This window comes from Panthera uncia, chromosome D1, assembly GCF_023721935.1.
Source record: "Panthera uncia isolate 11264 chromosome D1, Puncia_PCG_1.0, whole genome shotgun sequence".
NCBI lineage: Eukaryota > Metazoa > Chordata > Mammalia > Carnivora > Felidae > Panthera > Panthera uncia.
In genome coordinates, this window is record NC_064808.1 from 96,042,601 (window position 1) to 96,054,933 (window position 12,333).

The 12,333-nt window shown below is 43.5% G+C and overlaps 1 protein-coding gene across 1 annotated transcript in view; it reads left to right on the top strand.

Moving 5' to 3' along the window:
- SMIM35 (small integral membrane protein 35) overlaps positions 1–12,333 on the top strand; it is a 48,718-nt gene that overhangs the window by 17,749 nt on the left and 18,636 nt on the right. The gene's annotated exons all lie outside the window — the stretch shown is intronic.

Below are 12,333 nucleotides of genomic sequence, written 5' to 3' on the forward strand. Positions count from 1 at the left end.
CACACACACACACGGGAGAAAGATGGGACAAACATGCAAGAATACAGGATTACAGCTTCCTTTGAAACGCTCCCAGAGGGCGAGGGCGGTTTACCTTCACTCTTTGTGGACTGCCCTCTCGGCCACCTCCTCCCCCTGCCAGAGCTGTTCCCTTCTCTGGCTCACCGTGGCGTCGTCCCCGTTGCAGCTCATGCCGGGGCAGTGGCCACACTCCTGCCCTTGAGGTAGGGCTCTCATGTCCCGAGCTTGCTAACAGCATCAGGGAGACACTTGTCTCCTATTGCCCCAACGGCTCCTGCTTGCAATGTCCCATGGAAAGTTGAGTGAAACGGCACTGTTGTTGTTTTTTTTTTTTTAAAGCTAAAATAATACTTGTTACAAAAGTAGCACGTTATGATTATTGACAAAACTGCTGTGGTTTTTACTTGTTCTTTTTTGCAGCTCTTCAGCTTGGAGGCAGGCATGAGTTGTGGGCGGAAGGAAATGTGAGGGGTGGTTTCCCCTCCCTAACCTTACCCAGGGCCTGGGGCATATTGTTCCTTGAGGACATTTTCCTTCCCAGAGGGCATCTCTCTGTCTTCTGGGCTGGCCTGGTGTTCGGCCATTCCTCATAAGCTTAATCCAGAGCTGTGGTTTTCCAGCCACTTTGTCACCTGTGCCTTACCCCCAAGCCACTTGTACTGTTATTCATTTTTTTTCTTAAACCTGGCTCACTTGCAAGAATTAAATCTCTTGTTTCTTGAAACTTGTCCTAACTCATGAAATCCACAAAATCCAGACCTGCTGTGTTAATTTCTCTTCTTAAACACATTGAGATACATGCACGACTATTAAAAACATGGCACCAGGTACCGGCATAATCCCCTCCTGATCGCCCGTGGGTGCACCCACGCTCTGGGGAAGACCGATGTGGTGGGGCGGTGGGGAAATCCTTGGCCAGGTTCCGTCTGAACCCGAGAGCCACCTCCTAGAACACCGTTGACAAGTCTTGAAACACTCAGGGATGCTGTTGCCATTCCACACGTCCCAAGACACAGACCCTGTCCAGCAAACCTTAGGCACTGAAACTGGTGCCCCGGGGTGGGGGTGGAGGGCTACAGTGATCCCCAGCTCACGGCAGTCATTTACTTAAGCTGATGTAATGGCACCTTGGCCTTGAGTTCCCTTGGGGGCTTATTGAAAATTACTGATTCCTGGGCTCCCACTCTGCAGAGTTTGAGTAGACAGGTCTGGAATGGGTTCCAGTTAGCTCCATTCTTGGAAGGATCCTTAGGGGACTCTGAAGCATTTGGGGGCATCTGCTCTCCACTTGCCCTGGCTTGCCTAAATTTTGGAGAAAGCTTGACTCAAGCCTTGAGCTGGGGTCTGTGTTGCACAGGGGTGTATTGAGGCCCAGGGCTGAGTAGGCAGGGAACCAGCTGATGTCAAGATGGCATTTCTGCCTGGGCAGTTGGTTACCAGGACTAAGAAGCTGTTGAGGTTTCCTCCTCCATAAACCCTACCATTACCATAAAGAGTGATGGTTATCTTCCTGTGCGCTTTGGAAAGAGACTGTATCCATCTAATCTAAGGGTGGCATCAAATCATGTGGTGTCACTTAAAGAGCAAGGGCCCCACCGCTCAGCCTTGTTGTAGGTCCTGTGAGATGGTGATCCGTCTGGAGACCATTTCTGCCTACCCTCATTCTTATATTGGAATCAAAGGCAGGCTTTTGAACAATGTCGTCAGATGGTGATTGCTGTGTGGGCTCATGTGGCTTGGTGCCTAGCTGATTTCTGTCCTGGGGGTCAGATGCAAAGATAGATCAGTGCAAAGCTGCTCACTCTAATGCTGTTCCACATTTGACCTTCCGAAGGAAAGTAACATACTGAATATCTATTAGGTATCAGTACGTGTATGTATCTTACTACCTCCCATTCTCCCACATACCTCCTTTCAATCTCCACAATAGCCATTGGAAGTTAATATTTTTATGTCCACTTTGATACAGGCAAGGACTGAAACTTGATCTTGTTCAAAGTAACAATGTTTCACTCTGCAGATGGCCTGGTGCTCTCACGCCATAATGTCATATCACTAGAGCGAGTACTCTGGTGGCCAAGAATTAGGAAGAGCCGTCTGAAATCTGCTGCCTGATCATTCGGGCCACTGGATCAAAAGAATGGGAGAAAGGTTAAAGTTTGAGGGACAGTAAACGTATCATTGTGTTTTTTTTTTTTCTTAATTAAATTTTATGAAATTGCTGATATCTGTTCTTAACTTACAAAAATGGCAATTTTATGTGTTCACTTAATACAAAGGCAACGTTGAAAATCTCTCTTCACTCCTACCCCTACCCCACTCCCACACAATTAGAGTGTCCTTTCTGTGTGTGCATGCGCACCAGTGTGTGTATAAATAGGATCATAATGTATCCTTTTGCGACTTGGATTGGTCTTTTAAAAATGGAATTGACTTTTTAATTTGGCTTTAATTTGGAGTAATTGAAGTAAAAAAGAAATACAGCTGACCCTTGAACAACACAGGTTTGACCAGCCTCTGTCCTCTTATATGCAGATTTTTTTTTTTTCTCCTGCCAAAAGCTATACTGTTTCCATTTGGTTAATGGCTTGGGCAGAGCTAGAAAGCTGCCTAGGGGCTGCGGGTAGAGGCTCTGGCAGAAGCCCCCACACCAGGGGGTGCAGAAGGGCCCCTCAAAAGCCGTGAGCTCCGGAGGCTGCTAGGGGGCAGGAGGGTGAGTCTCTGGAAGAGACGCTGCGCAGCCCGGCCCCCGGAGCTCAGGCAAGTGCACCCCATCTTCCTGGCGAGGTTCACCTGCTCCTCTAGGATCCGGGTTTCCGGCAAGACCCAGAGTGTGTGTGGGCGGGGCTTGCAGATCCAGAAGGGCCTGCTTCGGGGTTTTCTCCTGGGCTGGGGCGGCTTCCACTGAGTTCAGGGTTTGGCCCTGTCAGTCTTGGGAGGCTTCTGCTCGTCCTAGAAGAGGGCACAGCCGCGGTGCGGGGTTGGCATTGAGGGGCTCTCAGTGCCTTGGCGCTGGTCCTCTGCCCACTGGCGGAGGAAGTGCCCCAGCCGTCCAGAGCCACACCGTCGCGGTGGAAATAGAAGCTGGGAGGGAGGGTAGGAGGCCCGCAGATGCAGGTAGACTGGGGCTGACCATGGCTGGCACTTGGGTGGAATAATTCTGCAAATCTGGGAGCTCTTGTAGCTGGTGCAGATAAGGGGCAAAGCTCAAAAGCTGGTGTTGGCTGGTCCCAGAGGCAGGGGGCAGTGAAGGTGGTGGGGAAGGTAGCTCCTATGGAGGAGGTTGGTGGGTGGTTGGAGGCTGGAAGAAGGGGCGTCCCTGGATGGGTTCCGTCCAAATACTGTTGCAGCAAGAGACAGACCTGAGGGACCTAGGGTCACACTGTCTGTATAGATTTGTTTGCTTGTTTTTTGCCGCACGGTGCTGCAAACGTATTTTCCTTATGGTTTTCTTAACATATTTTTTTCTAAGCCGAGTTTATTGTAGGAATACGATCTATACGTGTTATATACAACGTGTGCATATATATGTATATACATATGTACGTATATAACACATGTACAAAACACGTGTTAATTATGTTATCGGTAAAGCTTCTGGTCAACTATAGGCTATTAAGTTTTGGGGGGAGTCAAAAATGATACTTCGCACCCCTAGCCCTGAATCTGGAGGTTGTTCAAGGGTCGGGTGTAAATTTTAGGGTTCACAGTTCAGAATGAGTTTAAACAGACGGAGAGAAAAGAGCTGAAGTTTGCATCATTTTATAGCATTGTTTGATAACAGGAACAATGAAAACAAGTGAGGGGCACTCTGGGTTCCAAATGCGAAGTGTAGGCTCCATAAAACTTGATGTATGGGGAAGCAAAGGGAACCAGATTTACCAAAAGTCCGCGGAGGTCTAAACATCTCGTTTTCTATTGCCAAAGCTGTACCCTGGGTACCCTTTGTGGCTGCTTTCACTGTTAATCCGAGTACTGAAGCCTGGGTCTTGCCACTAGGGTTCATTATACCGAAATTTTGAATTTCAACTCTTCCGTCTGATTTTGTTTGATGCGGTTGCTAATTTTACTGTTTGTTTTTAAGCCCCTGGCCGCAGGAAGCTAAAACCTAAAGAGACCCGGCTACCTGTTAGAGCTTCCCTCTAATTGATCAAATTGGAATTTTTTTTTTTTTTTGGTCAAAATAAATTGGTAACTGGGAGTTGGAGGAGAATCTGGAGGGAAAATCATGGTGTAGGTGGGTGGGCTAACCATTTGCAAACTTGGGTGGCTTTGGGTCGATTCATCTGCATGGTTTAGGGAGCACTGTGTTGCATAAAGAGTCATAGCTGCATCTCCCCAATCCTGGCGGATTTCCCAGTGACCGGGACGCCTCTTTGTAGAACATGAACAGGTGGGACCCTAACTGTAACGATTTTGGCACCTCAGCCTTTTGCATGGGCTCTAAATGTTACGTGCCTGCACGATACCTGGATCATACAAAATCCATGTTAGTGCATTTCTTCGAGTTTAAGGATTTAGAGACCTCTTCTTTCCAGCTGCGAGAGGGCATAATTAGAGATAAGTGTAAGCTGGCATTTCATTTTTTAAAAACAGCTTTATTTAGATGTAATTTACATAATATACAAGTCGCTGTTTTGGAGTGTGTAACTCGGTGATGTTTAGTGTATTCACACGTATCTGCCACTATAGTCACAGTCGATTTTAGAACGTTTTCATCACTTCAAAAGACCCCCCCCCCACCAAATCCCATACCCTTTATCTATAAACCCCCTTACCTTCCCGTCCCTCCCACCTCGTACCCCTAAGCAACCAATGACTGGTTTCTGCCTCAGTGGATTTCCCTATTCAAGACTTCTATATGAATGGAACTGTATAATACGGACTTTGGTGACTGACTCCTTTCCCTTGGTCCAGCCAAGTAGTTTATCATGTATCAGTACTTTATTCCTTTTTATGGCCAAATAGTACTCCATTGTATGGATATAACACATTATGTTTTTCCGTTTGTCGTTGATGAACATTTAGGTTGTTAATGTCTTTCAGCTATTAGAAACAGGGCTGCTGTCACCATTCATGTACCTATTTTTGTGTGGGTATGTTATGTTTTCATTTTGGGCTTCTGCCTGGGAGTGGGGTTGCCGGGTCGTGGTAACTCTGCTTTGAAGGACTGCCAGACTCTTTTCCAAAGAGGCTGCACCATGTTATTTCTGTCAGCATTGCCTGAGCTTTCTAATTTCTCCACGAATTCACCAACACTAACCTGACTCTGTGATTCTAGGGGATGTGAATCGGTATCTCTCTGTGATTTTGAGGAGCATTTCCCCAGTGGCTAATGATGTTGAGAAAATCTTTTCTTGTGCTTATTGGCCCTGAGTATATCTTCATTATAGAAATATTTATTCAGATAGTTTGCTTATTGTTATATTGATTTGTTTGCCTTTTTATAGTTGAGTTGTAAGAGTTCTTTTTTTTTTTTTTAACGCTGATTCATTTTTGAGAGAGAGAACACGAGCAGGGGAGGGGTAGGGAGGGGGGGGGACAGAAGATCCGAAGAGGGCTCTGTGCTGACAGCAGCAAGCCTGATGCGTGGCCCAAACTCACTAACCGTGAGATCATGACCTGAGCCGAAGTCAGACACTCCACCAACTGAACCACCCAGGCGCCCCTGAGTTGTAAGAGTACTTTATATGTTTTGGATACAAATCCCTTATCAGATAGATGATTTGCACATAATTTCTCCCAATTTGTGGGTAGTCTCACTTTATTGATGGTGTCCTTTGAAGCACAAAAGTTTTTCACTTTCATGAGGTCCAATTTTTTTCTTTGATCACTCATGAAATGCTCACTCACACTTTGGGTGTCTTATTTAAGAATCCTTAACCAAATCCAGGGTTGTATTTACCCCTTCATTTTGGTCTAAAAATTGTGTAGTTTTAGCTCTGTTAGGTCTTTGACCCATTTTTGAGTTAATTTTTGTATGTGGTGTGAGGTAAGGGTCCAACTGTGTTCTTTTGCATGTGGCTATCCAGTTGTCCCAGCACAACTTGTTGAAAAGAGTTCTTTTCCCATTAAATCGTCTTGGCATCTCTGTAAAAAATGAGTTGATTATGGTTGCATGGATTTATTTCTGGATTCTCAGCTATATTCCATTGATCTATATATTTATCATTGTGCAAGGCTGCATTGCTTTATAGTAAGTTTTGAGATCAGAAAGTATGGATCTTATTTTTTCTTCTTTTTTCAGGACTGTTTTAGCTATTTTGGGTCCCTTGTAATTCCGTGTGAATATTAAAATCCACTTGTCAATTTCTACAAAGAGGTCATCTGGAATTCTGATAGTGTGTGTTGAATCTGTAGGTTAGTTTGGGGAGTATTGCCATGACATGCCATTAACAATGAATTAAATCTTCTCCTTGAACGTGAGATGTTTCCCATCTGTTTAGATTTTCTTTTTTTTCAACAGTGGTTTGGAATATTCAGAGTTTGGTTTTACACTACTTTTAATTAAGTTTATCCAAAGCGCATTATTCTTTTTGATGCTATTGTGAATGATGGGTTTTGTAATTTTGTTTTTGTTTTTAAATTTTAATGTTTGTTTATTTTTTGAGAGAGAGAGCTCTGGGGAGGAGCAGAGAGAGAGGGAGACACAGAATCGGAATCAGGCTCCAGGCTCCGAGCTGTCAGCACAGAGCCTGACGCAGGGCTGGAACCCACCAACCACGAGATCGTGACCTGAGCTGAAGTTGGATGCTTAACTGACTGAGCCGCCTAGGCACCCCTGTAATTTTGTTTTTGCACTTTTCATTTCAAGTGTATAAAAATACAACAGTTTTATTTATTGATCTTGTATCCTGCAGCTTTGCTGAGCTTGTTTCTTCTAATAATTTTTTAGTGGATTCCGTAGGATTTTTTCATATGTAAGATGATGTCATCTGTGAACAGAGATAGTTTCGTTTCTTCCTTTCCAATCTGGATGCCTTATATTTCTTTTCTTTAAATTATTTTTTTAACGTTTATTTATTTTTGAGAGAGAGAGACGGAGCATGAACAGAGGAGGGGCAGAGAGAGAGGGAGACACAGAATCGGAAGCAGGCTCCAGGCTCTGAGCTGTCAGCACAGAGCCCGATGTGGGGCTCGAACTCATGAACCACGAGATGATGACCTAAGCTGAAGTCGGATGCTCAACCGACTGAGCCACCCACACACCCCGAGGATGCTTTATATCTCTTTTCCTTGCCTTTCCTGCCCTGGCTAGTACCTCCAGTACAGTGTTGAATAGAAGTGGTAAGAATGGGCATCTTTGTGTTGTTCCTGATCTTGGGAGGAAAGCATTCCTTGTTTTTACCATTAAATCTGATATTAGCTGTGGGTTTCTCATAAAGGGTTTTTTCAAGTTGAGGAAGTTCCCATTTATTCCTAGTTTGTTGAGTGCTTTTATCATGAAATGGTGTTGGATTTTGTCAAATGCTTTTTCTGCATCTATTAGATAATCATGTAATTAAAAATTCTACTGACATTATGTGTTATATTAATTTATTTTCAGATATTGAACTAACTTTGCATTCATGGGATAAATTCCACTTGGATGTGGCATATAATCTTTTTTATATGTTGCTGGATTCAGTTTACTCGTATTTTGTTGAGGATTTTTGTGTCTATGTTTATAAGGAATATTTGTCTGTAATTTTCTTGTGATATCTTTGTCTGGTTTTGGTATTAGGGTAATACTGGCTTTAAAAAATGAGTTGAGGGGCACCTGGGTGACTCAGTTAAGCGTCTGACTTAGCTCAGGTCGTGATCTTGCAGTTGGTGGGTTCGGGCCCCACGTCTGGCTTTGTGTTGACAGCTCAGAGCCTGGAGCCTGCTTTGGATTTTGTGTCTCTCTCTCTGCTCCTCCCCCACTAACGTTCTGTCTCTTTCTCAAAAATAAATAAACATTGAAAAAATTTAAAAAATGAGTTGGGAGTATTCCCTTCCCTTCTGTTTTTGGGGCAGAGTTGGTAAAGAACGGTTATTAACTCTGAAGCGAAGATATTTGGGCTTGTCCCTTTGTTCATTTCTGATTTTAGTCATTTGCGTTTAGTAATTGAGTAATTTTTTTTTCTTGGTTAATCTAGCTAAAGGTTTATCAATTTTGTTGGACTTTTCAAAGAACCAACTTCTGGTTTCCTTTACAATGTCTATTTTTCTGTTTTCTGTTTCAAGAATTTCCTCCCTCCTGCTTGATCTAGGTTTAGTTTGTCCTTCATTTCCACTGTCTTAAAGTGGAAGATTAAGCTATTAATTTGAGATCTTTCTTCTTTCTTAAAGTATGCATTTACAACTGCACAATTCCCTCTAATCACTGATTCCGCTGCACCCCATAAGTTTTGGTATGTTGTGTCTTTATTTTCATAAATAATTGTTCCATCCAGTATTGAAAGTAGGACGTTGAAGTGTCCAACTATTACTGTTTAGTGGTCCATTTCTCCCTTCATTTCTTCCGGTTTTTTACTTTATGTATCTTGGTGCTCTGTTATAATTATTATACCTTCCTGATAGATTGACCCTTGGATCATTACACAATGTGCCTCTTTATCTCTAGTAATGTTTTTAAGTCTGTTTTATCTGATATGAGTATAGCTACTTCAGCTTTCTTTTAGTTGCTCTTGGTACCATCTTTTTCCATCCTTCTGTATTCCACTATTTGTTTTCTTTAAATCGAAATGCTATCTCCTGTAGACAACATTCAGTTGAACCATGGTGTATTTTTAAGCCAGTCTGACAATTTCTGCCTTTTTCTTTGATTGTTTCATCCACGCCTCTTTAATGCTGTTATTGAGACAGTTGGATTTATGTCAGCCCTTTCACTTTTTGCTTTCTGTGTGGTTTGTGTCTCTTTGCTTGTCTAGTCCTCCTTTACTGCTTCCTTTTGCACGAAATGGATATTTTCTAATGTAGCGTTTTAGTTTCTTTAATGTTTTTTCACGATTTAAAATTCTTTTTAATGTTTATTTTTGATAGAGGCGCGAGTGACGAAGGGGCAGAGAGAACGGGAGACACAGAATCCCAAGCAGGCTCCAGGCTCTGAGCTGTCAGCGCAGTGCCTGACATGGGGCTTGAACTCATGAGCTGTAAGATGACCCCAGCCGAAGTCGGATGCTTACCTGAGCCACCCAGGCGCCCCTGTTTTTCCAGTTTTTTAAAGTAGTTGCTCTAGGGTTGGCCATACACAGTTTAGCTCACCAGAATCAGTTTCAGATTTACACTAGCTTAATGGTAGTGACCTAGTACATTTCTACATACTACATAGAAATATTATTTCTATATAGCTGTATTCCATTTTCCCCACTTTTGTGTATTATTGTTATACCCATCACATCTATTACCGTTACAAACCCAAGTATATGTTGTCATGTTACTTTACGAATTGCAGTCATTTCCTTAGCCCAATATAGCTTTGCTCCCACCCATCTCCTTTGTGTTGTGATTGACAAATATTACATTTCTGTATGTTATAGGCCCAACATGTTAACTCCTACAGTTGCTTTTCAATTAGTTAAAAGAAGGAAGGACAGAAATGTGCACTCATACTTTAAACATAATTACCTTTATTGGTGCATAATTACCTTTGTTTTCTTTGTGTGGAGTCACATTATCATGTAGGATCATTTCCTTGCAGCCTGAAGAACATCTTTTAATAGTTCTTGTAAGGTGGGTTTGCTAATGACAGATTGTCTTAGCTTTTGTTTATCCGGGAAAATCCTTACTTGGCTTTCATTTTTGAAAGATAGATTTACCAAATATAGGATTCTTGGCTGATGCTTTTTTTGCTTTGAACAATTTGAATATTGTTATTTCACTGCTTCTGGCCTTCATTGCTTCTACTGAGCTGCTAATCTTTCTGGGAGTCCTTTGCAGGTGACGAGTCATTTTTCTCTTGATGGTTTCAAGATTTTCTCCTTGTTTTTGACTTACAGCCTTTTTTTTTTTAAATCATAGCATATTTGTGGATCACTTGGTGTTTATCATATTGGGGTTTATTGAGCTTCTTGGATGTATAGATTATTTTTTTTTAATTTTTTTTAACATTTATTTATTTTTGAGACAGAGAGAGACAGAGCATGAACAGGGAAGGAGCAGAGAGAGAGGGAGACACAGAATCTGAAACAGGCTCCAGGCTCTGAGCTGTCAGCACAGAGCCGGACGCGGGGCTCGAACTCACAGACCGTGAGATCATGACCTGAGCCGAAGTCGGACGCTTAACTGACCGAGCCACCCAGGCGCACCGTATAGATTATTTTTCAATAAACTTGGGAAGTTTTTCTGCCATTGTGAAAAAAAATGTTTTCTTTGCTTTTTCTTGCCTCTCATCCTTGTACTTCTATTACATGTATGTTGATGCACTTTTTGGTGTCTTCTATTTCTCTGGGCGTAGTTCATACTTCTTCTTTCTTTTTTTTTTCCTGTTTTTCAGTTTGCGTAATCTCTACCAATCTCGCGATTCAAGTTCTTTAATTCTTCTGCTGGTTTAAGTCTGCTGAGCCCTTCTAATGAACTTCTGATTTCAGTTTTTGTACTTTTCACCTCCACAATTTCAGTTGGACTCTTTTTTATATAGTTTCTGTTGCCCTATTAGTATTTTCTATATTGTGGGGCATTGTTATATCTTCCTTTACTTTTTATTTTTAAAGTTTTATTTATTTAGAGAGAGAGATTGGGTGAAGTGCAGAGGGACAGAGAGAGAGAATCCCAAGCAGGCACCTCGCCATCAGCAAGGATCCCCACACAGGGCTCGAACTCAGGAACCGTGAGATCGTGGCCTGAGCCGAAACCAAGCGTTGGACGCTTAACCTGCAGGAGTCCCTATTTCTTTTTTTATTTCTTAGTGATTGGCTGGATTATTTGAGTGAAGCCTATTTTTCCCTGCTAGCGTCCAGCCTCTGATGCCATTTGGTCCTCAGGGAGACGCAGCTTCGAGTACAAACACAGTTACCCTGGGATGACTGGTGTTTATAACGCTCTCTTCCTCGCTTTTCTTGACCATGCCCAACTGTTCAGCTCCACTCATGGCTGGTTGATGGCTCTATTATTTTCAACACGCTCAGAGGTGTAAATTGCCCTACAAATGAATCCAATCAAATTGTGGCTTCTTGGAAGGAATAGTGTCTGAGGTCTGTGTTTGAAATATGGTTGGGCCCCGCAAAGGTTTCTCCCAGCTGTCTTAGTCCTGCAGGCTAGCTAGCCTGCAGTCGAGCTCTTTATCTTCAGTAAGTCCCTGAATCTCTCTCCATTTGCTTTTCTCTGCAGACTCCACTTGTGTAGAGAGCAGATCTTAGGTTTGAACTCCATCAGGTTCTGCTGCAAAGGAAGTCTGCTCCTGTGGGCAGAATACTATGAGCTGTTTTATGCCCCCGCCCCCTGGGGAGAATCGGAGCCAAGGCTATGGAGCTGGGGATGGGGACGATGGCAGATCCCTCTCTGAGCGCCACCTTGCCTCTGGGAGCCAAGCACCAGCAGCCTGAGGTCCTCTTGGTTTGCCTCTCCTGGTGTGGAAGCTCTCCCTCAAAAACTGAGCCAAGAGTAATCGGGGGGATGAGGTTTGGGGGAGATGGTGGGGTTCATGGGGTTCAGAGCTGATGGCCAAGAAAGAATTCTTGAAGATGTCTTTGGTGCAAAAAGGTGATTTTATTAAAGCACCGGGATAGGACCCGTGGACAGGAAGAGCTGCTCTGGCGTTGTGTAGAATGGCTGGTTACCTACCGTGGACTTTGGGGGAAGTAAAGTCAAAAGAGAAGTTTCCAAAGAGTCTTTCATAGGCTACAGACTTACAGATGATTGGAGGCCTAGCTGTTGTCAAGCTCAGGTGGTTTTTCCCTCTAGCAAAGCATTAACAACATTAAGACAGTAGGGAGTCCTTGGAGAAACGTTCCACTCCATACTTGGCTTCAAGTATTTGTCAACGGGGCTGCAGGTTATAAGAAACTTGAATTTTACCTGCTGGTTTCCTTCTTGCCTTTGTTCCCCCTGTCACTGTGGAGGGGTGATGTTGGGGCCCCAGGAAATTGAGTCTGTAGGTTTCTGGAGATTAGGCTATTGATAAGATTGCTGTTTTCTCGTAATTTGCCGAGGCATTTGTAAACTGGTGGAGACTGGAGTTTAACCGTTTGTTTTCGGTCCTTTCCTTTATCCTTGGGCAGCCAGGAGCACCTGAGGGATGTCACACATATCCGGCCCGGGGGGTAGGGGTAATGCCAGCTTGTGCTTGGCCCTCAGCTTGCCTTATTGTTCCTCATCAGGGCGCCCCACCCCCCCATATTCTCAGCATGC